Source organism: Symphalangus syndactylus, chromosome 4 (assembly GCF_028878055.3).
Source record: "Symphalangus syndactylus isolate Jambi chromosome 4, NHGRI_mSymSyn1-v2.1_pri, whole genome shotgun sequence".
NCBI classification, from domain to species: domain Eukaryota; kingdom Metazoa; phylum Chordata; class Mammalia; order Primates; family Hylobatidae; genus Symphalangus; species Symphalangus syndactylus.
Genome location: NC_072426.2, coordinates 55286722 through 55299525, shown reverse-complemented (window position 1 = coordinate 55299525; position 12804 = coordinate 55286722). Strand labels below are relative to the sequence as shown.

General features: G+C 38.9%; 1 protein-coding gene across 9 annotated transcripts in view; it reads left to right on the top strand.

The window, feature by feature from the left end:
• The first annotated feature begins 4766 nt into the window (after window positions 1-4766).
• USP53 (ubiquitin specific peptidase 53) overlaps window positions 4767-12804 on the top strand; it is a 78775-nt gene continuing 70737 nt past the window's right edge. For 4 of the 9 annotated variants that reach the window (XM_055274707.2, XM_055274708.2, XM_055274710.2 and 1 more), the window contains exons 1-2: window positions 4767-5055; window positions 9732-9855. The gene's annotated coding sequence lies outside the window, so the exon portion shown is untranslated. Of the gene's footprint in view, window positions 5056-6241; window positions 6393-9731; window positions 9856-12804 lie in introns of all 9 variants that reach the window. The other 5 variants (XM_055274705.2, XM_055274706.2, XM_055274712.2 and 2 more) reach the window with 3 other exon arrangements.

Below are 12804 nucleotides of genomic sequence, written 5' to 3'. Positions count from 1 at the left end.
TAGAAATAAGGCTAGTATGTGGAAATTACTAGGAGATAGATTCCAACTCATTGTGATGAACATTTTTTTAACAGTTAGTCTTAAAAGGGCAATAACAGGCTGCCCTGCAAAGCATTAGGTTTTCTATCACTGTTACCATATTTGAATAGAAGCTGATAGCCCACTGGTAAGGATGATCCTCCACTGAGTGGGAGGCTGGACCAGATGAAATCTAAAGCTCTCTGTATTTTTTTTTTTTTTTTTTTTTTTTTTTAGTAATCAGTGTTAGTAATCACAATAATGGCACTAATGGCCATCATAACCTAGTGTGGGACTTTACAGTTGCTTTCATCTAGGGCCTTATAAGAAGATATTTGTGTAAGTATTTCTTCTCACCCCAATTTTACTGATAAGAAAATTAGAATGTTTCAATGTGAAATAACATACAAGGGTAATGAAATGGCCTACGCTGACCCTAAGTCAGCAAAAATTAGATAAGCCACTAGTTAAACCACTAGCAGTGATTTACTAGCAAATGTTGACCTTGTTATGGCAGAGCCTTAGAAGGTCTGGGATAGATGGCCAGAAAAGTTTCAGCCAAGGAAGAGCTAGCTAAGATATCATGGATATTGAATTTGAACTTCCAGTGTTTAACAAAATGTCATGCTGCAGAGCTTTGAGGAATCCACTAAAGTCCAAAATTCCTTGTAAGAGGAGAGAGGATCCTCAGGAACTCTCTCTCTCCTTCCCACTTCATCTCTGCCTTATTCGTTCAGACCAGCTACTTTCAATGACAAGGCACATTGCTACAGCAATCACTTAGAGACCCATGGGAAGAATGTTCTAGGCCAGTAATTCTCAACCTTGATCCTACTGACATTGGGGACTGGATAATTCTTTGTTGTGGGAGACTGTCTTGTCCTTTGTAGGATGTTTAGCAGCATCTCTGCCCCCAACTGTGACAACCAAAAATGTTTCCAACCATTGCCAAATGTCCATAGGAGAGAAAACCACCCCCAGTCTAGAACTAGTCTTCCAGACATAGGGAATAGAGAATGCAAAGCCTTGAACAGCATGAGATGTTGTTGCGGAGGTGGGAACAGATCATTCAGGGGTCTATAGGCCTTGGCAAGAATTTTGGATTTTATTCTATGTGAATGGAAAGTCACTGAACAATTTAAGTTGGGGAGTAACTTGTCAATATTTTTATTTTTATTTTTTATTTTATTTTTTGAGACGGAGTCAATATTTTTAAAAGACTATTTGGCTGTTGTGTGGGAAATAGATTTAAAACCATGAGGATAAATGACATCTCAGGATCAGGCACTAAGGCACATCAACATTTAAAGTAGATTGAAAAGTACAAGAGAAAAGGAGGCTGAGAAAGAGAAGCCCATGAGGCAGGATGAAAGCCATAAAGGAATGATGTCACAAAAATTGAGATGAAGATGTCATGGAGGGAGTGGTCAATTGTGACTAGATTTTTCTGGTTGGCTCATCCCTGAGTCATAGCCTAGAGATTTCTCTTCTTGCCTAGCTATAGTTTCTCCTACAGTTCTTCTGTATCTTATTCCAAATGAATCATTCTGTCCCAGAACTTACAAAGGCTTCCCATTGTAGTCCTGTACTGGCCTTATTCAATCCTGTTCCTAAAACTTTGCTCTTTTAAGTTACATATCTTCCTCAATGCCTTCAAATACACTTGCTTATAACCCTTCCAAGCTGAAGTTCATATTTGATCTCCCACAGAAGCCCTCTCCAATTTTAGCCCACACACGACTCTATTCAAAAAAATCAACAAAACTTCCCATTTTTACTCCATCCAATAAACACTACTTGTTAAGCATCTGTGCTAGGCACTGTGCTACGCCTTGGAAATATGAAAAAACAGAGGGCTTAGGTAGTAAGGAAATTCACTTGTCATCCTTATGGATGCATTTAGGAAAAAAAGGATTCTGTCTAGTATCTAACCCTGAGTCAGTCATTCATCTACTACTTCCCTATGCTATATATATTTCACTCTACCCCACCCATTCACTCTACCCCACCCAGCTCAGTCATGGTTAAGCTGTTGATTACCTCCTGGAACTACTGGGTTACAGCTCTGCAGGACACAATGTTGCTATTCCTACCAGACATTAGTGGCAGGGTGCATCTAGCCACAGGGTAGCACATTTCTCAAAGTCTGAGTTATAATCGATCCAGAATAACACTAAGAGGTGTGTATATGTGCTGGTGGTGTGAACTTTGGCTGAGCCTCAGCTGAACGATCTGGGGTATTCTTTGGCATGCCAAGCCTACTCCCTTTCATGATCTCTTTGCCTGTGTGAGGTGCAGAGATTGGTCTTCACAAATTTGGGTGCAGCCAATCAGAAACTAGTGAATCAAACCCACACACATGTCCCTCAAGGACAAATAGTAAGAGTTAATATATTTTAAATCCTTGTTGTGACTTTCTCGATTACAAATTTTCTGGGAGCAACTGCTGTCCTGCAATGTCAATTTTCCATTTTTTCATGCTTGCTTCAGACTCTGCCCTCTTGATACTTAAATTGGGTCCTATTACAACTCTACCATTTAAGGATCGGTACATAGATATCATTTTAAATGTATAGTCAGGGTTTAGTCAAATTCTTGAGCAGGGTGAACTGAAGGGTATTCTTCTGTAATTGCTAAATAAGGAAGGGAGGTAGTATAATCCATTATTATCCACAGTTCAAATTATTTCTCAAGGGTGGAGGTGGGGGTTACTCTGTCAGGTACATTTGCAGAGAAGTAAATATAGTACAACATAATTGTTTTAAAAATAAGTCCCAAAAGGGTGAAGGAATGACAGTTTTGTCTCAGGAAGTTATGAAAAGATCCATGGAGATAAGCATTTGAGAGAGAACCAAAGGATCTTGAGAGAACCAAGAACACAGAAAGCAAGGACTTTAGAAAGATTAATGTGGACGAACTGGAGGAAGAATGGCGATGAGTTTAACAGTGTGATCATGAAAGGCCCTGCCAGTGGGTAATGAAAAATTCTTAGCAGAGAAGTATAATGATCGTATTTTCACGTTAGAAAAATTATTAATAGAATGGAGGTTGGACTGGTGTGGGAAATAACTAGAGGATATCTTGTGAATATTGCAATAGTACAAGGAAGATGAGTCATAAGGGATGGTGATTACTTGAAGGACTAAGATAGTGAGAGTGGAGGGGTGGATCTGAGAGATACTTAACGAAATAAGAGTCAAAATTTGATATTAGAAAAGAGGAAATGAAGGAAAAGTAACAGGGGTACTCATAGATTTCTGACTTGGGCAGTTGCGTGTCATTTTCTGAAAGAGGGAATGGAAATGGTGTAGGTTCCAGATGGGTGAAGAGGGACATGGCATCAGGAACAGATTATAGTAAAGATGTCCATGCCAATTTGGGACATATTTAAGGTACTGTGTGAAATCCAAATGAAGATGTTGCTTAAAAATGTCTGACGTATAGATACACACCTGAGAGTTCTTGGTGCACAGGACACGTGGTAGCTAAGTCCATGATGGGAAAGAGACTGCTCAAGGAGACATGGATTAACATTAAACAGAAACAGCAAAAGAAAATGGAGTGCTGGCGAACAGAGACCACGCAGCAGAAAAACAGTATTTAAAGTGCACCAGAAAAGTAGCTGCAGAATGAGGAGAAAATGACATTAGAGAAATGGAGGGGAGAGTTAATGGTGTGCTCTTACTGTTTTAAAAATGCAGAGTAGGATCTTTTTTTTCCCCACCCCTCCTAAAGTTTTTAATATTTTGAGAGCAGAAACCACGGCTTCATTCCATCCTATTTCCTACAGTGCCTAGTTCAGTAAAGGGAACATAGTAAATGCTCAATAAATTCTTAATGACTCAGCCTCAGACATTACAAACGGGTCCAATTTGTTTCCTGTATCAACGTCCAATATTTCTTCCCCCTATTTCTTCAAATAAACTTTTAGAAGTGCCTCTGGGTTTACTGAAATCCATTTTTACAATTAGTATGTTCAACTTACACCAGCTTCGGAATGATTTCCAAAACCTTCTTTATTTACTTGAGAGATATTTGGTTTCTTTTACTACTATTCCTAAGAAACCTTTTTTAAAATCAAAGTTTAGCCCAATTCCCAGCAGTACCTTTTAACTTAAAACCTGTTCGAAAGCACGGCAAAGAGGCGTACAGACTTTTCTGACAATCATTAACCAGGTCAACAGAGTTATTAAAGCTCTCTAATTAAAGGCAAGAAACAACTGCTTGGGGAATACACATTCACGCCACAGGAAGCCATTTAACTGCAAATAGATCGTCTAACGACTCACGGAAAGCTAAAGGAAACTGCGTGTCCGCATGGGGTTCTGATGCCAAACTACGGATTGTTCTCTCAGGTAACACCTAACCTAAGTGAAGTCCTTGGTGGATCCGCGTTCTCGAGCTTAGAAAATACCGAATGAACTACCAAGAGCACCAGAATAATCGCCTCCTCCTGAGGAACTAGCCTCTTTCTCGCCACACCAGACAGCACGTCCTACAACCACCTTTCCCCCAACAAGCAAACTCCAGCGCCAAGCTGCCGCTTTTGAGGAAATGTTCTATCTCTTGGTCTCGCGCGATTTCGGGCCTCCGAGGAAGCCAACTGTATCGCGCACTCCATCAAATCCCCGCGGGAATAGAATTCCGCAGGTCCAGAAAGCCGGGAAATCGCGAGGGGAGGCGGAGTTACCTCGGTGAGCGTGAAGGCGGAGCCCGCTCCGAGGGGCGGGCTCGAGGCGGGGAGAGGGGCGGGGCTCCAGAGACCTGTTGATCGCAGGTGTCACTGGCCTGACTGGTCCCTGGGTACTGGGGCGTATGCGCATGCTCCGCTCACAGGGTCGGGCTCTGGGCGGCGGAGACCAGCCGCCTGTGCTCCAGTTCCCGGTGAGCCTCGGTACGGTGGCAGCAGTCAGTGTGTCTGGCGGGTGTCGGCGTGAAGCGGAGCTGGGCCAGCGGGAGGTAGCTCTGTGGGAGTGGAAGGCCCATATTTCTCTACCTGGACCGCACGCTCCTCGCGCAAGGAGGGTAGAGCTCAAGGTATGTCTCCGAAACTAGCCCTCGGGTTGTAGATCCAGCGACCTGCGACCCCCGCAGGCCTGACCGGGACACTCATTCTAGCCCCAGAGCTCGTCTCTCCCCTCGCAGCCCGGCGACCTCCTCCGGCCCCGGCCCTCTGGGCACACACACACTCTCTTTGCTGGGCGGTTCAGACGCCAGAGGTCACGCAGCCCTCTCGCCCCTTCTCTTCGCGTCTGGCGGAGATGCCTGTGGCCAGGCTGGAGGCGCGCGCGAGGCGGTAGGAGGTGCTGTACTTGTTGGGTCCTGGTTGTTATTGCTGCCGTGTTTGAGGGCGGCGACAAGCTGGAGTCCTGCTGGGGTTGTGAATATTACCCTTACTTGGCTCCTGCCCCTGGCTGTCCAAGCCACATTGCCTCGCCTGAGCACACAGTTTTTTACTTAAAGGGGTCCAGGATGGTTATGCTCCCTCTTTGGAGAAGAGAGATGACTGGACTCGTGAGATTCTTGGGGTGGTGATTTCTCAGTGGTAGTGTGATGTATATAAAGTTAATGTTTAGCTTCTAAAGGGCGGCTTACGGGACATTTACCAAACTATTTTTAAACAGTGTTGGAGAACAGGAAGTACTAGCACAGGTGTAATAGGGAGGGTTTCTAAAACCTGCAATCTGAGGATGTTTTGAGGTTTGTAACCCTGCTACGAGGTTTTCTTTATCAATGCAAAGTATGCAGGGAATTACCAGTTGGACAGCAAAGTTTTCCGAACGTTTCCTTATCTGGAAATATATATATATGTGTGTGTGTGTGTGTGTATGTATGTATAAATATATATATTTTGCAAAGAATATCTAAGGCTATTTTTGAGGTAGGTTTAATAGTAAACTTAATCTGTAGTCCCAGCTACTCGGGAGGCTGAGGCAGAAGGATTGCTTGAACCGGAGGTTGCAGTGAGCCGAGATCGCGCCACTGCATTCCAGCAGGGGCGACAGAGCCAGACTCCGTCTCCAAAAAACAAACAAAAAAACCCAGTACACTTAGGAAGGAAGGTTTTTGTGATTAAGATCTGATTCACTTTTAGTTATTTAAAGAATAGGCTTGCTGGTTTTCACCATTTAAAATGAGTAGCAAGTGCTAACACAAAATGTCTGATGGAAATGAACTTTTAGTTACATTGATACTTGTTAGTTTTATTTTCTGTTCTTTTCAGTTCCGTGATGATGGTCTAAGCAAAAACCCTTCGTCCTGTTAAAGATAAATAAAAAAAAAAAAAAAAACCAAAGGGAACAAAACTTACTCTGCAAAAGTAATATATGATTTATCTGCTGTTGTCATAAGAATTCCAAATAGACAAACTCGGTGTAAGTAGGAGTTAATTATAGTCTGAGAAATAAGGTTTTTGTTTTGTATCTCAAAGGCTTTTAAAATAAGCTCCTTGATACAATTTGTGCAGGTTCGTGTTTACTGGTGATAAACCATGAAAGTGATTTATTAAGATTTTTTCATTAATGAAACTGGGAGGTGTGTGTATTTCTTCCTAACGTGTAAAAAAGAGACTAAGAACCGGCCTTTCCTTTTTCCTAAGAATTTTAAAAAATATTTTAAAAAATGTATGTAGATTGTGTAAGTTCATGGAATTTGACACTAATAATCAATTCGTTAATATTATTTTCACTAAATGATGCACAAGATAGTTTTAAAAAAGATATTTTAATGGGAAGGCAGACTTTTCCACCTAGTGTATTCTTTTCCTTAAAAAAAAAAAAAAAAGAAAAATCACAATACTCTTAAGACCTGCCATATGTGCTGTGATTCAAGTTCTTTTATATTGTTTAGTGTTAGATGTTTATTTTAAACTGCAGTATCAAGAAATACAACTTTGGTACCATATGGTTTACAAGTTTGTTTTAGCAAGAGAAAGTTTAAAAGTGAAAATTTTATCTCGTTTAAGGTTATATATAACTTTAAAAGCCAAAATCAGAATTATTTTCCCTCCTGGAATTGTTTGGAACTCTCCTACTTACTGGGTGTAGGAGGGGGTACATTGCTTTACCCTACAACTTTCCGAAAACAAATCTTTATAAAGTGATGGAATAAACTATCCTACAAAGATGCTTAGTTACTAAAATACGTAGAAGATCCTTTTTGACAGCTTTAACTATAAGGTATTTCTTGTAGAACTCAAAAGCAACCTGTAGAAAGTTGCGTAGTTTATATATTGCATCTGGAAGCATTTTTAACACAGTGTGCTGGGGCCAAAATGATTGCCAGTTTAGCTTACTCTGCTCATGAGCTCTTGTTTTAAGGAAGGAAGTATGCTGATTTATGTCATCTTTGTAGAGCTAGGTAGAAATTAATGATGTCACAAATACAGTATTATTATATTGTTAATTTTATACTGATGATTTTAGAAAATTTTGCATTATGATATTTGCACATAATAGGAACAAGAAATGGATGCAACCTGCTCTACTATAAGTAAAAATCCTCAAAGGTTAAATTTTAAATAGCTTTATGTAATATCATAACCTTTGCAGGTTATACATTTTTTAAAATTAATAAGAATACCATAGATACCATGTACGGTATATAGAATATTTAGGCAAATAATATTCTGTGCTCTTCCAAGTTAACTCATATCCTATCAGGAATTGTTGAACCAAAAGCCCATGATTAGAACTGTGGTCTGTGGTTAGAATTGAGTTTTAATATAATTGGTTTTCTTTGTGATCTTAGTATTTTTTTCTTTTTCTTTTTTTTATGCTATGAATTTTATTTTGTTCATTTACAAACATTATTCATAGGGGGCTGCATTAGGCCACCAAAGATGTCCATGACACAAGAAAAGGCTACAAACCATTGCATCTGGCTAAAGAATTTTGATTTTACATGAGACTTCAGAAGAGTTGCTTCATATACTCATCTTTGTAGTTCATCAGAATTTTTTCTGCAAAATAAACCTTATTCCAATATCTTAGCTATTTTTATGAACAAAATCAGTTATTTGAGGTGTCACGGTGTTTTTGAATTAATTTGAAGATAATAACATTAGTTTTCAATTTTACACATATTACAAAAAAGAAGTTTTAAGAAATACCCTTCCTTTGGAAGTTTTTTACTGCTGCGCTTTTCTGAGTTAGAAGTATTGAATAAACATTATTGACGTCCTATTATATGCTAGGCATAGTGCTAAACACTAGAAAGTCAAAAGCTAATTAGACAATGTTGGCTGGGTGCTGTGGCTCATGCCTGTAATCCTAGCACTTTGGGAGGCTGAGGCAGGCAGATCACTTGAGGCCAGGAGATTGAGACCAGCCTGGCCAACATGGTGAAACCCTATCTGTACTAAAAAATACAAAAATTAGCCAGGCATGGTGGTGCACACCTGTAGTCCCAGCTACTAAGGAGGCTGAAGCAAGAGAATCACTTGAACCCGAGAGGCGGAGGTTGCAGTTAGCCGAGATTGTGCCGTTGCTCTACAGCCTGGGCGACTGAGGTAGACTCTGTCTAAAAAAAAAAAAAAATCATTAAGTAGTTATTTTTCTGAAAACTTGTACATTGGTTGAAAATTTCTAAATCAAGTCTTTATTACTGACATTGTTATTTCAGTCACTTTATCTTTCTTTCTGATCCATTGGCTGTTAACATTTTAACTCATTTTCTCCTTCTCTCCTTTCTAGTCCAGAAAAGTTTTGTAAATGAACATTTACAACAATTCTGTCATGAAAATCCACTTATAATGTGAAGTATTCCCAAACATTCATTTTATAAATTACGTTTTTCATATGCTAGTTATTCTTAAACTAGGATAGCTCCATAACTAAATTGCTTATCATTTACTAAGAACCGCTACTAAAATTTTTAAATTAAGAAATTGGTATTTCATTGAACAATTTGTCTGATCTCATTAATCTGAATTAAAGCAATGGTTAAGTTTAATATATCAGTTTAAGGTATTTCCTTAAAGATAGCAAAATAGAATATAAAATATATAATATAGCATCTGCTTTTTTCTAAATCCTTGTTGACATTGTTAAAAATCATATTACATGGAAGATAATGTTATTATACTTAGCCTGCATTTGTTGAATGCCTATTTTTTGGCCATTTATTAGGTATTTTATACGTGGTTTATGATTCTCACAATAGCCTTATGAACCTTTTTATATTGATTTTGATTATAGATGATGAAACTGATATATTTTTAATGATTGAGTAGTTGAGCAATGTGTTGTAAACTTTGTATCAGAGGAGGAATAAAATATCTATGGGAATTATAAGGTCACTATCAGGGTATGGATTCCATCCTTGTCAAGAAGCCATCAAGGTATTCTTTGCCCATCAGATACCCCATTCTTTGGCTTTTTCTTAACTCCTCAGCCTGCATAATAAATTGTTGCCCCTCTCATGGTGCCCCTCCCCATACTTAGGTGAGCAGATTGAGCCCTAAATTTTTCCTCCTATATGGTGCTACCATATAGGCATGAGATAATGCTCCTCCTTTGTCAGTGTAGTACTGACACTGACCTACCTGTCAGATGGTAGGAAATTGCCCTATACTTTAGTGACTAGGTTGTCTTTGTTAGGAACACTGTTTTTTTCAAAGGGTTTGTTGTTTGAGATTTTACTTTATTTCCTGAGCTTCCTTTAGTAAATATTTGATGAAAACTTAACCATGCACTCACTGTGTTCTGTTCTAGATGCTTGGGATTTGCTTTACATTCTAAGTGGATTTGGAGAAGAGACAATAAAGAATAAACAGTCAATTCTATAACATATTTAAAAGGAGAAAAGTGCCAAGGAAGAAAGAAAAAGAAGAGCAAGGTAAGAGGAATTGGGAAAGTGTGGTAGAGATTGTGATGGTTTGCAATTTTAAATAAGTGTAGGCCTCATTTAAGTGATTTTTTTTGGCAAAGCAATTATGAAGGGAGGGAGGGCAAAGCCATGTGGGCATCATGGCGGGAATGTATTCCAGGCAGGGGAATGGCCAGTGCAAACAATATAGAGAACAGAAGTTTGCATAGTGTGCAGGAATGAGAAGGAGACTGATGTGGCTGGAATGGGAAAGCCAAAGGTCAAGTAGTTAGATGAGGGGCTGGGCAGATAGTGACATTATGATTTAATTAGAAAGATCTCTGTCTACTCTCCAGAATAGACTTATATGTTACTGTGTAAAGGGTAGAAGCCAGGAGACAAGCTGCTATTTTTTAATCCACACAAGATGTGATGATGGCCAAGACTAGAATTGTTAAAGTGGAGGTGGTGAAAAGTGGTCAGATCCTGAAATATGAGAGAAAAAGGAGTCAAAGATGACATGAATATATTTGTTCTCAGCAACTGGAAAGCTAAAGTTGCCATTGGCTGAGATGGGGAAGAAGATATAGATAAAGTAAGAGTTCAGTTTGGGGCTTTGTCAAGGCAAATAAATGTTAGGTTATTGCTGACCTGACATAATTTTCTTCTGGAGATCATGTCGTAAAGTAGACTGCCGTAAGCCATTTTCTTTAACCACCATGTCCTATATTCTGGATACATGTGCATGCTTGTCTTTTGCTAGTTAGTTACTGGTGGAAACTAGTGAATAGGTAAAAGCAACATGAAATATAGCACAGTTTTTTGTTAGACACAAAGAAATAGAGCAAAAAGTGGAAACATTGAAAATTAATTAAAATTTACTTTTTTTTTTTTTTTTTTTTTTTTTTTTTTTTTGAGACGGAGTCTCGCTCTTTCACTCAGGCTGGAGTGCAGTGGTGCGATCTCGGCTCACTGCAGGCTCCGCCCCCCGGGGTTCACGCCATTCTCCTGCCTCAGCCTCCCGTGTAGCTGGGACTACAGGCACCCGCCACCTCGCCCGGCTAATTTTTTTTGTATTTTTAGTAGAGACAGGGTTTCACCGTGTTAGCCAGGATGGTCTCGATCTCCTGACCTTGTGATCCGCCCGCCTCGGCCTCCCAAAGTGCTGGGATTACAGGCGTGAGCCACCGCGCCCGGCCTTAAAATTTACTTTTTTTTGTTGGCAGTATTATAGTCTTTTTTCTTATTAATTTTATTTTCTGTCTGTTTTATAAATTTTTTACTGTAGTCTTCTCTAATTCCTCCATTTCTAGAATGACAATGGTTTTACACATCAAAGAATATTCTTCAATTATACCTTCCTTACTATAATCCTTTAGCTTTACAAACACAAAGTTACTTCTGTAATGGAAGATATATTTTTTCTTTTTTCTGACACTATCTACTTGAACATAAAGAGATTTTTTTGTATTCAACTTGGTATAACTCTTCTGTTTGCTATCTAGTTATCTAAAATAAAATCTTAAATACTTCTAGTAAGATGAGCAGTTGTAGCATATCATCAGAAAGTCCTCAGTGTATCTTTGAGGTGCTATATTGTTAGTGAAAAGATGTTAATATGAAGTTTTACTTTACAGTTTGATGGCTAGGACTGTGTACTATTAAGAACATATTTGCATAGCAGTGATTCTCTGCTAATATGGAATTATGGATATTTCTAATTTTCTTTATGTAGTATTTCTGTGGTATTTCAGAAATCTAATGAACAAGTACTGTTTGATAATCAAAAAAATCCATACACATAAAAGAACAAAGAGTCTCACGGCTTTATCAACTATTGCATTAGTTTCTTAGGGCTGTTGTAACAAAGTACCACAAACTGGGTGGCTTAAATGACAGAAATTTATTCTCTCACAGTTCTGGAGCTAGAAGTCCAAAATCCAGGTGTCAGCAGGATTGGTTCCAACTGAGGGCCCTGAATAGAATCTTTCCTTGCCCCTTCCTAGCTTCTGGCAGTGGCTGTTCATCTTCGGTGTTCCTTGACTTCCAGCTTCATCCTTCCAGCCTCTGCCTCTGTCATCATTCTCTCTCTTTCTCTTCTTTTTTTTTTTTTTTTTTTTTTTTTTTGAGACAGAGTCTCGCTCCGTCACCCAGACTGGAGTGCAGTGGCGCAGTCTCGGCTCACTGCAAACTCCGCCTCCCGGGTTATAATGACTGCTACCAGTCACATTGGATTAGGGCCCACCCCAATGACCTCATCTTAATCTGATAACATTTTCAAATACCCTGTTTCACATTGACATTCACAGGTCTGGGACTTGGACATATGTTTTTGGGAGACACAATTCAACCCATAATAGGTATAATGAATCAGGTTTAAGATGCCATTATCATTTACCCAGACCATTCTAGTAGCCTGATAAAGTTATTGGATGTTAGAATTTGAACAAATTCCATATAGTGTCATCCCCTTTTGGGGAAAAACACCTATTAAATAATTTATATAGCATGGTGTAGATTACCTAACTAATTATGTATTGGGCTTAAGTTTTGGAAGGAGAAAAGATAGTTTGATAGTCTTGTCTAGGGTAATGAAGGAGAGTGGCCGTGGAATCTTGCCTTTTGGGATAGAATTATTGCTGGTAAAGCACTGACTCATAAGAAAACAGCAGTGACTTATTTCCTTTCTTTTCTTTCTCTCTTTCTCAAAACTTCTGGTTCATTTTAAAGTTCAAATATAAGTTTTTTATTTTAAAATATTTTATTGGAAAGTTAATAACTGATATTAAGCACTTAATAAAGTTAAACATTTTGTTTTACCCCATCAAAAAGTGGGCAAAGGACATGAACAGACACTTCTCAAAAGAAGACATTTATGCAGCCAAAAAACACGTGCAAAAATGCTCATCATCACTGGCCATCAGAGAAATGCAAATCAAAACTGCAATGAGATACCATCTCACACCAGTTAGAATGGCG